The sequence below is a fragment of the Mustela erminea genome, chromosome 2 (genome assembly GCF_009829155.1).
Source record: "Mustela erminea isolate mMusErm1 chromosome 2, mMusErm1.Pri, whole genome shotgun sequence".
NCBI classification, from domain to species: Eukaryota; Metazoa; Chordata; class Mammalia; order Carnivora; family Mustelidae; genus Mustela; species Mustela erminea.
In genome coordinates this window covers 10,386,854-10,402,743 of record NC_045615.1, presented here as the reverse complement: position 1 = coordinate 10,402,743, position 15,890 = coordinate 10,386,854, and the positions used below count along the sequence as shown (strand labels likewise).

The 15,890-nt window shown below is 38.0% G+C and overlaps 1 pseudogene; it reads left to right on the top strand.

Moving 5' to 3' along the window:
- The first annotated feature begins 13,549 nt into the window (after positions 1–13,549).
- LOC116584121 lies at positions 13,550–15,396 on the top strand (annotated as a pseudogene).
- Positions 15,397–15,890: the final 494 nt, after the last annotated feature.

The window sequence follows — 15,890 nt, the reverse complement described above, 5'->3', positions numbered from 1 at the left end:
AAAATTTATAAAAATAAATATATATATTGTTTATAATATATATAATTTATATATATTATAAATTATATATATTTATATATAATATATACATATATATGTGTATATGTGTGTATATACACATATATATTTATAAAATAAATATATATATTTATAATATATATAATTTATATAATATATATATATATACACATCTATAATCTATAAATGGAATATTATGAAATATTACATATATAATGGAATATTACTCAGCCATCAAAAAATGAAATCTTACCATTTACAATGACCTAGATGGAACAAGAGGGTATTATGCTAAGCAAAATAAGCCAATCAGAGAAAGACAATTATCATATGATTTCACTCATATGTGGAATTTAGGAAACAAAACAGAAAATCATAGGAGAAGAGTGGGAAAAAAGTTAAGACAAAATTAAGACAAAATCCATAAGCGACTCTTAACTATAGGTTGCTGGAAAAGAGGAGGGAGGGGAAGGGGGGATGGGGTAACTGGATAATGAGCATTAAGGAGGGCACATGATGTGATGAGCACTAGGTGTTATATGCAACTCATGAATTGTTAAACTCTACCTCTGAAACTAATAATATAAATAAATAAATAAATAAAGGTGAGATGCAAAATTTTCCCAAAAAATCCACATATAATTTTTGACTCCCCCAAAACTTCACTAATAACCTAATGATGACTAGACGTCTTACCAATAACATAAATAGTCCATTAACACATATTTTGTGTATTTATTATACACTATGTTCTTAAAATAAAGCAATCCAGAAGAAAGTGTTATTTTGAAAATGATAAGGAAAATACAATTACGGTACCTTACTGTATTAAAAAAAATCCATGTAAAAATAGAGCCACACTGTTCCAACCTATTATTCAACTGTATTATAACATTTTGTCTTAACTTTATAGGAAACTTTTAGGAACTAATATCCCTTACAGTAAAGAATCATGCATCTAAAGCTGAATGAATCCTGTAATTTATCTATATTTCTTTATACATATTTTTCCCATAGAAGTATGTCCAGAATTAAGTGTACCAAAAGTTAATAATGAATAGTTCTAAGCTCTAAGATTTGGGGAGACATTTAACTTTCACTGCTGACTCCTTGTACTGCTCTAAGTTAAATAATGAGTTTGTACAATTTATCAATACAATTTTTTAAACTAATCTCGTCTCCTCCGTCTATATGTCCTATTCACAAAATAGCACCAAATGGTAGCAGCTTCTAATTTGGGAGTAGTCCTTGATTTATTCTTGCACCCACTCCCTCTTCAGTATGTCTTAAATCAATTTGCTTACATTTTTTCCCACAGCTATGTCCTAAGGAAGGATGTCAGTCTCTCCCACTTTAGCTCTTACAATGGCTTTTTGCCTCCAATCCCAAGCCCTTCCATTCCATTGTCCATGCTATTGTCAGAAGTTTCTCTCTAGAACCCAAATCCTAGCATGCCATATGCTGTTTAAAATCAGTAGCTCTCAATAACCTTCAGAATAAAATCTAAACTACTTGGAATGTCCTAAATGATCTACATGATCTGACCCATGTATTTTCAAAATGGTGACCTTAGACCTTGGGATCAGAACAAGGTTCAAACCCAAATTCTCTATTTGCTCTCCGTTGACTCAGACAAGTTAATTAACCACTTTGGGGCTGTTTCTTTGCCGGCAAGCCAGAGTAAATGATACTTTGCAGAATTGTTGTGTTATAGATAACTGCATTTAAGTAGTGGACATACTTCAGGTGTTCAGTAAATGTAACTACTACTATTTTTACTACTGCTGCTTTTATTATTTCCATATAGCCCCATCCTCAAGGAAGGAAAGTGTCTTATTTATGCTTTTATCTCCATCACCTGTGCCTAATACATTAAAGGGACTCAAGAAATATTTGCTCAAAAAATAGTATAGATAATATTTTATAATCCTCTTGGTCTGCACAGGGGTTTTGTAGACTGGCTATGGGCCTTTAAAATTCATCAGTTAAGTCATCTGATCCTTTCCATCTGAATCCAATCATAAAGTAAGTCTTATGTCTGCATGCAGTGAGAGATTACAGAGAATTCTTCTAGCATGCTCCCTCAGTTGCTTGCTTAGAAATATCAATGCCGCATTGCCTGACTCTGTTTGAAAAATTCACATAGTTCTAATTCTGAGTCACACCAGAGCTTAAAATGTTTCTGTATATACTTGGTTATATAACATTATATCCTCTAATTCTGCAAACTTCAACATTTGTTTTCTTGGGTTACTAAAATTAAACTTAAAAGGCCAGTTTCTAAAGTCAGACTTATCAACCCATTTGAATTTTGACCTGCATACCTTAAGTTAAAAACCACCAACAAATACCAAAGTGCTTCAAAGTGCAAACCAATTACAAACTTAAGCGGTCATTAAAGTAAATGAAATGCATTATTTTGACTAAAGAAAAAAGCATTGTCTCTGTAAATTTTTATGGAGTACTCTAAAGGCAGGGTTTTCTCATCATCCCCTGAATAAACAAAATCGTAAATTCTACAGACCAGGAGTAAAATAAAAACAAAATTAAAAATTGACCACACACACCTGCCTGCTTAGCTATAACAGATGTGATTGTCACAATTTAGTACCTAGGCAATAATAAGGCACCCAAAGAAGACTTGGTAAAGGTAAGTAATCCTAAATTTGTAGCAGTTTGACTTTTAAGCTAAAATGGTTCTAAATAAAAAATACTTCTCTTAATAATAATTTAAAAATCTTATATAGGCATGTTTTTCTTCCTTTAATAATATAAATTCAATATTCTTAAAGACTAATTGAATAGTGAGTTAGAAACATCAGTGAGATATACCACACAACCATAAATACAACTTCTAGAATTATTAAAATAATATCATCAGAAATCACAATCCTTTCACATTATGTCTTGAAATTGCTGGCTGGTCCCCCCTAGACTCTACTAAACCACATTAAAACTCAATGGTAAGGGCAGCTAACTGGCTCAGCTGGTTAAGCATCTGACTCTTGGTTTCAGTTCAGGTCTTAATCTCAAGGTTGTGAGTTCAAAGCACATGTTGGGCTCTCTGTGGGCTGGAGTCTACTTTAAAAAACAAAACCACAAAAGAAAAAAAAAAAAAAAAGACCTTAATGGCAAGCTAAATGTTGCCTTTCCTTGTAGGGATGGAGAACTTCTAAATGTACAACTTTGATTCTAGTGAACATGGTGCAAGGATCTGAATATTGTGTTTCTCCAAAATTCCTATGTTGAAATTCTAACCCCCACAGATAATACTATTAGGAGGTGTGGCCTTTGGGAGATGCTTAACTCATGAGGGTGAAACCCTCATGAAAGGGTTTATAAAAAAGCTCCAAAGAGCTCCCAAGTCCTTCTACCATGTAAGGACACAAGGATAAAACTGCCCATTATGAACCAGGAAAAGAGCCCTCACCAGAATACAGCCATGCTGGCACCTTGACCTTGGATTTTCCAGCTTCTGGAATCTTGAGAAATGAATTTCTGTTGTTCATAAGCTACACAGTCTACACAATTTTGCTCTAACAGCCTGAACAGACTAAGACACTCAGAGCAATGGAAAAATCTACTTGGATAATTTGAGATCACTTTATTGGCAAGGAGTTGGAAATTACATGTAGAATACATGAGAATTGGAATAGATAAAATGTAAAATCTATGAATAAAAACATCACATTTGCTATGACCAATTCCATTATATAATGAAATATGTTATGGCAACTTTGCATCAGAAAGCTTGAAGAAATAATTCACTCAGGAAAATATATTTAAATCAACAGTAAAACATATAACACCAATACTTTTATTTTTGTAGAGAGATTTTCTTTCAGACAATCCAAATTTGTTCACAAGCATTCAGCCTGGATTGGTCAATTGGAAAGAAGGAAATTATTTAATTGTTTAAGGTAAGCAGATGACCCTCCCATGACACTCACTACAGTGAAATGTACTCAAAGTAAAAATCTGCTTAAATGAACATCCCCCAAAAATGATACACCCCAGTCAAAGTGTTGACGCCTCAACAGGGCAGTGGCGAATATTGCTATTACCTTCAGTTTAATGTAACCAAGGTGCCTAGTGAGAAGTTGCCTGCTCAAGTTTATAAAGCCAATGTAAAGAGGAATAAAGCCTGGGACATATATAGTATTATACATAATACTTTCTTGACCACAGTTTATCATAAAAATCATTCCTTTTTATAATGTGCCTTAGTCTTGTTTTGAGAAGTTAGAAAGAACTAATATAAACACCACTAAAGTTGGATTAATTTATATTTGGTAATGAATTAGGGAACAATGGAGACATATTCTGTAACAGACCAAAGAACTCACAAAGAATGCAAGAAGTGATGAGGTGTGAGGCGGGATGACCCGCGCAGGCTCACACATGATGATGTATGATGAAGTGGAGCTGAAAATCCCAAGGAAAGATGAAGTGAGATGGGCAGTGATCTTGCGGTGGTGGATATCCATCTGTATATAAAAAAACTGTACCCAGGGGATTATACAAATGACCAGAAAGAAACTTGAAAACGGATAGGGCTAAATTTTGATAAGTGAATATTCTATAGAATATTAAGATTTACACTTAGCAACTAAATCCTTAAGCATAGTATAGGTGTCCTGTCTTCAGATTATTTCCTGTCTCCATGTGACTGGGGTCACATGGGGTACATACCACTGGGGTGGTATGCTGTCAGTAAGCAGTCTTTAAAGACTAGCATCCGCCATAATTTAACCTCCCTATTTGGACTGTTTTGAATCTCAGTGTCATAATTCAACTCTAATAAATCCTGAATCCCAAGGATTACTAATGTTATTTCTAAATCCATTGTTGTTGTTGTTTTTTAAAGACAAGATAGTCAGCTCCACAAAGACATCTGAAACAGTATCTAGTATATAGCATGTGATCAAAAAGTACTGACTGACTGACTGAATGAATGAATGAATAGATACATGGATAAATGGATGAAGTCAAGATGAATCCACAGTCAAGCAAAGCTAAAACCATACCATAGGTTTTCCATACTACAGTGGGAGGCCAAAAGAGATCAAAGAGTACAAGACACCTACTGGGTTTTCCTGTGCCATCTTTGGTCCCACTCGTCAAGTCAAGAGACTAAAGGTTACTTAAGCCAGAGATTGCGTCTATGGTACCATCAGCATCCAGCCCTGGGGCTATCCATAGGAAGGATTAAGAGAATTCATTGACCCATCCAAATTCATATTTACATTAATGTTAAGTGAGAAGATTTCATCTAATACAGAGCTCTTCATAAACAGGGGACAATTTTTCTTCTTTTTTTCAACTTTTCACTGACATTCCAGTTAGTTAACATACAGGGTAATATTTGTTGTAAGCATAGAATGTGGTAATTTATCACCTACATAAAATACCCAGTGCTCATCACAAGTCCTCTCCTTAATCCCCATCATCCACTCAACCCATCCCTACACCCACCTCCTCTCCAGTAATACTCAGTTTGTTCTCTATAGTCCATTTTCTGGTTTGCCTCTCTTTTTTCCCCCTATGTTCACCATATGAGTGAAATCATATGGTATTTGCCTTTCTCTGACTGACTTAACTTAGCATAATACTCTCTAGCTCCATCCATGTTGCTTGTATCAAGATTTCATTCTTTTTGATGGCCGAGTAATATTTCTCTCTCTCTCTCTCTCTCTCTCTCTGCATGCGTGCATGTGTGAGTATCTGTGTGTGTGTGTGTGTGTGTGTGAGTGTGTGTGTGTGTGTGTTGCATCACTATCCATTCATCAGTTGATGGATATTTGGGCTCTTCCCCTAATTTGGCTATTATTGATAATATTGCTATAAACTTTGGGTGCATGTATCCTTTCAAATCTGCATTTTTGTACCCTTCGGGTAAATACTTAATGGTGCAATTCACGGGTCTTAGGTTAGTTCTATTTTTAACTTCTTGAAGAACCTCCATACTATTCTCCAGAGTGCTACACCAGTTTGCATTCCCACCAACAGTGTAGGAGGGTTCCCCTTTCTCCACATTCTTGCCAACACCTGTAGTTTCCTGTGTTGTGAATTTCAGTCATTCTGACAGGTATGAGGTGGTATCTCATTGTGGTTTGGGTTTGTATTTCCCTGATGATGACTGATGTTAAGCATCTTTCCATGGGTCTGTTGGCCATCTCTGTCTTCTTTGGGAAAATGTCTCTTCATGTCTTCTGCCCATTTTTTAACTGGATTATTTGGTTTTGGGGTGTTGAGTTTTATAAGTTCTTTATATATTTTGGATTATAACCCTTTATTAGTTAGGAAATTTGTGAATATCAGAGGACTATTTTAACTGTCTTTTTCTTTCCTGTTAAATCATTTTAAATCATAAAAATGATAAATCATTTTTATCAACTTCTTTTTTTTCATTTTGATCAATTTCTGCACCAAACTATCTATCTTAACTCAGCACAGTTTCAAAATCAAGTCTTAAACTATATGAATGCACCTATTTCATTTTGAAGTGTGCAGGTATGCTATTAAAGGTATAATTCCTGGTCTAGCGCTGGTCTTCCTTATTCTCATTTTAGACTTTCACATCATCCTCCATGCCAGACTACCTAAGATATTTTTGGTCCCAGGAGACATTGATTGAATATTCATGGGGATCAGGAGTTAAAATGACAACAATTATCCATTGAAACATGCATTAAAAAAAAACTGGTATTGAAGAAGTATTAGAGCCTTCTTTCAAAAGTACAAAATTTTGTTTACTATATAAATTTGCTTCTATTTCAGTCTGAAATAGCTTTTCCATCTTATCAACTCTGTCTTTAACATTCTTGATGTTTTTACCACCACCCTCTCTGCTGCTATAAAAAGAATTCTAGTATCTCCCCTTTGCATATATCCACTTTGTACCTCTTTCTTCATAAAAATTTTACCCTAAAAAGGCTTTTGGTCATCCCTATTCCTTCTCTACTTATTCTGCAAGTAGTGACACACTCAAAAACAGGAGCCAGTAGGAAGAATGTTGCTAAAGCATACCCATGCTTCCTGCTAATGAAAGATATATAGAGGCTTATCAGGGGGAATAATTAACATCTTTTAAGAACTTTTAAAAAAAACAACTGTTGGGGGCACCTGGGTGGCTCAGTGGCTAAAGCCTCTGCCTTCGGCTCAGGTCATGATCCTAGGGTCCTGGGATCAAGCCTCACATCGGGCTCTCTGCTCAACAGGGAGCCTGCCTCCTCCTCCTCTCTCTCTCTCTGCCTGCCTCTCTGCCTACTTGTGATCTGTCTGTCAAATAAATAAAAATCTTTAAAAAAAAAAAAAAAAACAAACAACTGTTGTTTGGAATAACTAGGAATAGTAGCAGGGATAACTGGGAATAATGGTCCCAGCACCATAAAACATAGGTGCTGTGGAAGAAAAGTGAACAGACAGGTCAGAATACTGAGGGCAGCAAAGAAAGCTATTGTAGATTAGATGCAGGGTGAAATTTATCCCGGATTTGGATTTTAAAGAGACCACGTTATTTTAATTCATTCCAATTCTGCATTTCATAATGGAAAAGAGAAAGTGAGCTGTCAATGGAGATAGTCTTTGTTTGATATATTCACAGGATGGATAGTGCGGAGGAGGTGGAGAATACACAACATCCCTCTGACCTATTTTCTTGGGTCATGTGTCATACTGTATGGGGCACAACAATCATTATGACCTGGGTGGAGACAACATACTACTTCTTGGAATGCTACTTGATTAGCTGTCATGCAGATGGCACACAGTTGTGTTATCTTCCCTTTGGCTAAAGGCAAAAGATGAGAAGGGAAAATCCTTGCCATACTCAAAAGACAGATGGCAAGCTCTGTCTAACCCAATAGAAGAAAGTAAGGACTTAACATTTATAACCTAAGTCAGTGACCTTCATTACAAAAGGCTGGTTTTGAATTTAAGTATGGGCAATTTCTTGAGAATCTAGCAAGCAAGTGGTTTATTTGGGAGATAATCCTGAGAAGCACCAGGAAAGAAGTAGGGAATTGAAATAGAGAAAGGAAGGAAACCAATAAAGGGTATATATTCAGGCAGGTTACAGATGTTAGCAACTGGAGCTCCAATCCCATTGAAGTACCCAGGGAGACAATGTAAGAATATGCCTCAGAGATATCCCAAGCTAGGGGTATTTTCCCTCCAATTTTATAAAACATTGCACAAGACAAGGGGCCTTAATGCCTCAGCACTCCCAGCATGCTGTACCTATAGGCCAAAGGCACTCCAGTGGTCAGAGAAGATCTATGGAATCTCACATGCCTGCTGCACAAAGCAGCAGAGTGGATGGGCAGGGGAATGGTGGGTACTAAACAGATAGGGACAAGGCATCAACAGCATCTGCTATACCTAATTCCCATTAGACTGGACTCTAAAATGCCAATATATTTATCATCTGAACCAAAAAAAAAAAAAAGAGGGAAGGGGGGGAAACTCTCCTTATACAAAAGAGAATGCTGCATGTACAAGAAGACTAGAGCAACATTATGGGAAAGAACACTTCCTGGGTCATCTGGATGGCTCAGTCAGTTAAGTCACCAGCTCCTGATTTCGGCTCAGGGCAAATCTCAGGACCGTGGGATCCAGCCCTGCATTGGCTCTGTGCTCAGTGGGGTCTACTTGAGATCTACCCTTCCTTTTTCTCTGCCTCACCCTACCCCTAGCTCATACACACACACATGCGCACTCTCTCTCACTCTCTCAAAGGGAAAAATAAAATCCTTTAAATTTCTTGAGCCTTTGAGAAATTAATATTAGATTAGCACAAGGATTGGCATGCTGGTGCCCTCAAGCCAGATCCAATCTGCCAACTGGTTTTGCACAGCCCCAAAGCTAAAAATGGTTGGGAAAAAGTAAGAAGAAGCTATTTCATGACACGTGAAATTTATGATATTCAAATCACATTGTCCATAAACATTTATTTGGACATAGACACATTCATTCATTTACAGACTATTGATGGCTATGCTGTCAATGGCAAGACTGAGCAGTTGTGACAGGGATCTCCTGGACTTCATGGCTTAGAAGTTCTCCACTCTGGCCCTTCACACAAAGTTTGTCAACTGTACTCTAGAACCAGACTCACTCTCAGGGAATCTTCATGATAATAACCATCCCCTGGAATGCAGTTGGGACGGGTCTTTTCTTTTTTCTTTTTCTTTTTTTTTTTTTAAGGAGAAATGAAACCCTTTATTGGGCTCCATTGGGCAGTCTCAGATTCTTGGATAAGAAAAACTAGTATTTTTTCCACCTCTAAATTGATCAGAGCAGAACAAGTAGACCATGCCCTATTATTGCCAACATAAAACTGTGGTTTCTCCGTGGTAACATACTGATGAAATGGCATAAACATTAAGATTTAGAATCTCTGTTTACTCCAATACACAACTTAACACTTGGCAAACACCTACCCCATTTTGAGTTTTTTCCAGAAATAAATTCACTCTGGAAACTTATGTTTAAATCCCTGAAAAGCAGCTAATTTTACAACAGGAGCTGAAAAGATACCACACCAAGGGGTAACTAGAAAAAAAGAGAGGGCAGTGGCAGTGGGCGAGAGAGAGTTTAATTACCATTATTTAATCATCTGGCATCTAATACATTACTGAAGGAATAAAGATTGATAGAAAAGATTGGCCATCCAGCAAAAGAATTAAAGCTGGTAACTTTCATCCGATCCCAAGGGAATTCAGGATGCCAAGTTTAACCTGGCACCTGACCCCATGGTTGCTTGCTGGGTCATAGAAGTAGGGACTAGATATGTAAACCAAGTCTCTTCCAGCAAGTGTTGCAGTGATCTACGGGTGTGCCATAAATCAGCACTGCGTCCCTCAGGACACCAAAGTCCATTCTCAAGGCCTTGTTTACAGGAGAACATCAGTATCCTCTGGGCACACACGTCAATTCGAAGAAAGCTTTAAATAGCACGAGAGAAAAGTGTTCTTGGTAGTCACACAGCCTATGATAAACTTTGAAGTACAAATGAGAAGTGGAAGTGAATGTTAAACGTATGCCTTGTCCTAAAACTTCATGAAAAATGAAATGTACAAGAAAAGTTGGATCCCTGCCATGACACCCATTACAGTGTAGACGAAGGCTCCGACCTTTTGTGTTATACTTACTGTGTTTTTGACACATTTAGTCAATTAAAACGGGTGAAGTGTAATTTGTTTTTCTTAAGTTTAATACAGCATGTCAATAGAAGTTAACCAAAATTTATAGTTGGAACACTAAAGCTGTCACATGCACTTAAACAAATGAATGCGATTTATCATGGTTGAAATAAAGAGAACATCATGGGCATTTGACTTCATACTTCACATAAGCATGTTGCCAAATATAGGAAAGCAAGTGCCTTCTCACACTTCCAATGGAAAGACATTTTAGTTCACATTAAATATTGGTGTGAAAAATCTGGCAGGTATCCAGTCCTAAGGAGTGTTAACGTTGGCACTTCCACTGTGTACTTTTACTATAAATTGTTGTAGCGTTTATTTGACATGGAATACCCAAAGGATTGATGAGCCAAGAAAGGAAGATTTTTTTTTTTATTGTGCCATATTACCTTTTTCAGACATCTATACTAAGTCTTTTCGTCTTCAAAGTCTAAACAAGTAGCCACCTGTATTCAATCGGTGCAAGATATTTTTCATGAAACTATAGCTTGCCTTTTTATAAACCTATAAAAGCACACATTTTCCATTTTATTAGTCAGCAAAGCAGTGGTGGATTTAATAATAAAACTTATAAATGCAGTGTCTTTATAGACAGTTTAACTTTTTTTGCTTGTTTAAAATGCCACAGGAACAACCAAATTTATTTCAGTTTCTGTCTCTATCCCATAGAAACAAGTAGCCACAATTTTGTATATCTTTATGGTAAAAAACATTCACCTAGCACTCAGATAATTTATATAGCAGCCTACAGATTCCTAAAGATTTAAGAGAAACATAATCCTGCTAAGGAAAAATTATCTATTACAATCAAATGTATGTACTTGATTTTGACATCCATGATATGCTCATCAATTACATATAGCTATAGCAGTCAGTCATGCACTTTGAATTTCCACGGGCAATTTAAAATAAGTCAATGTCTCCTTTTTAATTAAATAAATATAAAATTACAATATACACAATAAAAAATAATATATATATATATATGCACACAATCTCAATGATTACAAAATGAAAATTTAAGGTAGCCATAGGTAACATTTGATATTGGTAAGATTTAGAACAGCAGTGCATCTATTGCTGATGGAGACATAGGAAAGTATAGTGGAGGAAGGATGAATTGTTACCACCTTTTGGAAAAGCAGTCTGGTAATATCTGCTAAAATAGAAAATACATACACCCTTCATTCAAATCAGCATATCTGTTATTGGTAATCTATACCATAGAAATAAAATATGAGTATAAGGATAGTTAATGCAGTTTTTTGAAAGCAGGAACAAAAAAATGGTTGGGGGGGGTTGAATGTCTACTAATGGGTAAACATTTTTAATAAGTTGTGGCAAAACCACACCATGAGATAACATGCAGCAATTACAAGGAATTTTATCAATCTATGATCAATGCTTAAAAATGTTAATTAAAAATGTCCAAATATGTTGTTAAGTGAGAAAGATAAGAGGCAGAGAAATATATATATTATCCCACTTTTCTAAACCAAACAATGCCAAAAATATTTGAATATATATATGTATGTATAAATGTGTGTGAGTAGATGTAAATATGCAAATCCATATAATCATACAACCATAAATTAAAGTAAGCCAAGATACGTACCAAGTTGGTAATACTGATACCTAGGGCAATTCAGTTGGTAGAAGAAGAGGCAATGGACAAAAGACAAAGTTGGATTTTTTAAAAGCTTATAAAGTAAAAGTAAAATTATTTTATGACCAACTTTGGGAAAAGGAGTGTCTGTGTAGGTTTCTAAAAATGGTACATGAAAGAGTAGTCATCAAAACATTGGTGGTACTTTTACTCAATGTACAAAAATTTTGGATGACATTTCCTTTCTCTTTCATTGGATGGTCTTTTTTTTAAAGATTTTATTTATTTATTTGACAGACAGAGATCACAAGTAGGCAGAGAGGCAGGCAGAGAGAGAGGAGGAAGCAGGCTTTCCGCGGAGCAGAGAGCCCAATGCAGGGCTCCATCCTGGGACCCTGGGATCATGACCTGAGCCAAAGGCAGAGGCTTTAACCCATTGAGCGACCCAGGTGCCCTGGCTGATTCTTTTAAAATAGTGATTATTATTTTATATAAAATATATGATGAAAGGGCTATTTTCATTGGAGGGAAAAAAAAAACTAAAAACTAAGTAAGAAGCACACTTAGTTTAAATTTCTCTCAATATAAATACTTACTATGGGGGAAATGTTTAAGCCTTGAAATTAAAAAGAAAAAATCCTCACTTCTAAGAAAAGGAAAAAAATGAGGAAAAAAATCATAAGAAAAAGGATATGACTTATGCTACCAATAGACTTCACTCTCCATTCTACCCTTTATGAGATTGTCTTTGTGTTTCATCTGGACAAACTAGTATTGAGAATAAACACTGTATTTTGCATTCTCCCTTACAGGTAGGAATGCAGGAATGTGCCTAATTCTGCCAACTGAATATAAGAGAAGCAAAGCATGCAATCCTCAGGCTTGGAACCTAGAAATAGTAATCTCAGCCATATGCAGCCACACAGATGAGGGCAAGTCCAAGGGACTATTACAGAGCAAGAAAAGATAATAAAGTTATCATATCACAACCCTGGACTGTTTTTCCTTGACTTACTATGGAGAGACAAAATACACTTTAATTTCTTCAAAGTCCCTGTTATCTCATTTGTTATACTATTAACAGATAATATACAAATACAGAGTTGGGTACCTAGACATGGAGATACCTTAATACAACTTAAGATATGAACTACTAATTTTGTGGTTAGTTGATGATCAGCAGGAAAATAGATACAGCATGTGGGAAAGTTGGTGATCCTTGTTACGCCATGGTTGATTATGTGATTAACTGTGTTATTTGATTAGCTGTAGACTATCATATCTTACAATATAAATCCCATGAAGATAGAGCCTATGAGAGAGACCACCTGGGAAAAATTCTCAAAATATTGGTGAGAATTGGCTTTTCCTTGCCAAGTTTAGCAGCCTAGTGGGAGAGACTAATTCAAGAGAATTAAGAGAATTCTGTAAAGGCAGATTTAGCAGGAGAGAAGATTTCAAAGAGATAAGATAAGACTCTTATCTCTTTGAAAACATCACTGAGAATGGGGCCAGTCTAGTGGCAAAGATCAGATCAAGACAGGGCCTTTTGCCTTCTCCTCTAAGACTGCTGTTTCAGATGACTTAAAAGTAGTCAAATCCAAAAATGTAGCTGATTTAATCAAAGAAAAAGAGATCCCCATCTAGAAGTAGCTTCTCATCTCCTTCTCAAACCTTTGTCAAGTTCAACTTCCTCACCTCGACTCTAGCCTCCACCATGTCCATCAGGGTAACCCAGAAGTTCTACAAGGTGTTCCCTCCCACCCCCAGGTTTTCAGGAGCCCCTCACACCCCAGAGCACCTGAAGCCCACATCAAGTCCCCAGCCTTCTCCCAGACAGACAGCAGCAACAGCTTCCAGGGCCGTCTGGACACCAGCATGAGTATGGTTAGGGACTACAGCAGGGCCAGGCAAATGCAGGGCATCACAGCTGTCTCAGTGAACCAGAGCCTGCTGAGCCCCCTCAAGCTGGAGGCAGACCCCAACATCCAGGCTGTGCAACACCCAGGTGAAGGAACAGATCAAGACCCTCAACAAGTTTGCCTCCAACCACAAGCTGTGGCACCTGGAGCAGCAGAACAAAATTCTGGAGACCAAGTGGAGCCTCCTACAGCAGCAAAACACCACTGGGAGCAATATGGACAACACATTCCAGAGCTCCATCAACAATCTCTGGTGGCAGCTCAATACATTGGGTCAGGGGAAGCGGAAGCTGGAGGTGGAGCTTGGCGATAGGCAGGAACTAGTGGAGGATTTCAAAATAAGTACAAGGAGGAGATCAAAGAGAGTGCAGACCTGAAGAATGAATTTGTCCTCATCAAGAAGGATGTGGACGAAGTTTACATGAACAAGGTAGAGCTGGAGTCCCGCTGGGAAGGAGCTGACAGACGAGTTCAGCTTTTTAAGTCAGCTTATGAAGGAATCTGTGAGCTGTAGTCCCACGTCTTGGACACATCCATGGTGCTGTCCATGGACAACAGCCACTCATTGAACCTGGACAGTATCATCGCCAAGGTCAAGGACATCACCAACTGCAGCTAGGCTGAAGCTGAGACCACATACCAGATCAAGTACAAGGAGCCTCAGGCATTGGCTGGTATAAGGTTTTACAGGCGAGATACACACAACACCAGGAGAGATAAGCACAAGGCAAGTTTTATTAAAGGCACCCTCTGGCGAGATTCTGCGACTCAGGAGAGGAGAGTCGGGGAAGTCATGCCTGGGAGGGGGTTGAGTGAGTCTTTTATTCGGGTTAAGACAGGGCATAGGTTCACAGCCACATAAGGTAAGGTATTTGGTGATTGGAGGGTAGGGGGAGTCCTGATGTTCCTGTTTCCTGCATAGATATCGGTTTAATTATGATGATATGTCCTCAGCATATGTCCTTCCGGCGGGAGAGTCATGGGTAAAGGATGAGGGTGACAGCCCAGCAGCCATTTTTATTGTTCCCCCTGCATTCCCAGAGCCGCCAACCCAACAGCTGGGAAGCATGGGAATGACCTCGGTAGCATGAATAGGGAGATTTCCATGATGAACCAGAAGACCAGCCGCCTCCAGGCTGAGATCAAGGACCTCAAAGGCCAGAGGGCTTCACTGCAGGTCACCACTGCTGATGATAAGCAGAACCAGGAGCTGGCTGTTAAGGATGCCAATGCCAAGGTGGCCGATCCAGAGGCTGCCCTGCAGTGAGCCAACCAGGATATGCCATGGCTGCTGCATGAGTACCAGGAGCTCATGAACATCAAGCTGGCCCCGGACATTGAGATCGCCACCTGCCACAAGCTGCTGGAGGACAAGGAGAGCCAGCTGGAGTCTGGGATGCAGAATCTGCATATCCATACTAAGATCAACGGCAGCAACTCAGGTGAGCTGAGCTCAGCCTACAGGGTTCTCATGAGCCTGACCTCAACAATAGGCCTGAGCTCCTTCTACCCCAGCTTCAGCTCTAGCAGGGTTTCCAGTTCCTTTAGCTATGTCAACTCCTCCAAGGCCATGGCCGTGAAGATGATCGAGGTCAGCAATGCAAAGCTGGTCTCCAAGCCATCTGATATCCTGCCCATGTGAAGAGCCATTTTGGTCCTTCCCAGCCTCCTAGCTCTGTGACTACTGTAGAGCCGCTGGGGGAAGGAGCTGAGCAGGGGAGCGTCGGGAACAGGAAACCCTAAGGTTCAGCCCTAGCCCTCAGTCTTTTCTTGGAAAGAGCCTATTGTCTTGGGTACCCCCTCTAGCCGATGCCCCCAACTAAAAGTGCCTTTTCCCAAGTAAAACCTCAGAAGGCTCTGCCAACACCCTCCCCAAAGAAAAAGAAAGTACAAATACACAAAATAACAAATAAGAAAGGAGAAATAAATTGAGAAAATTTTGAATATCATGAGTCCATAGTGTATAATTCTATGAAAACAAATGTGAAAACCTAGCGATAATAGTCAATTCTGTATAAAACACATTTATCTAATTTGATTTTCTCTCTCCAGACAGTTAGTTTTCTGTCACTGCCATAAAAAGTTACCATAAACTTAGTGGCTTAAAACACCACATAGTTATTGTTTTAGTGTATG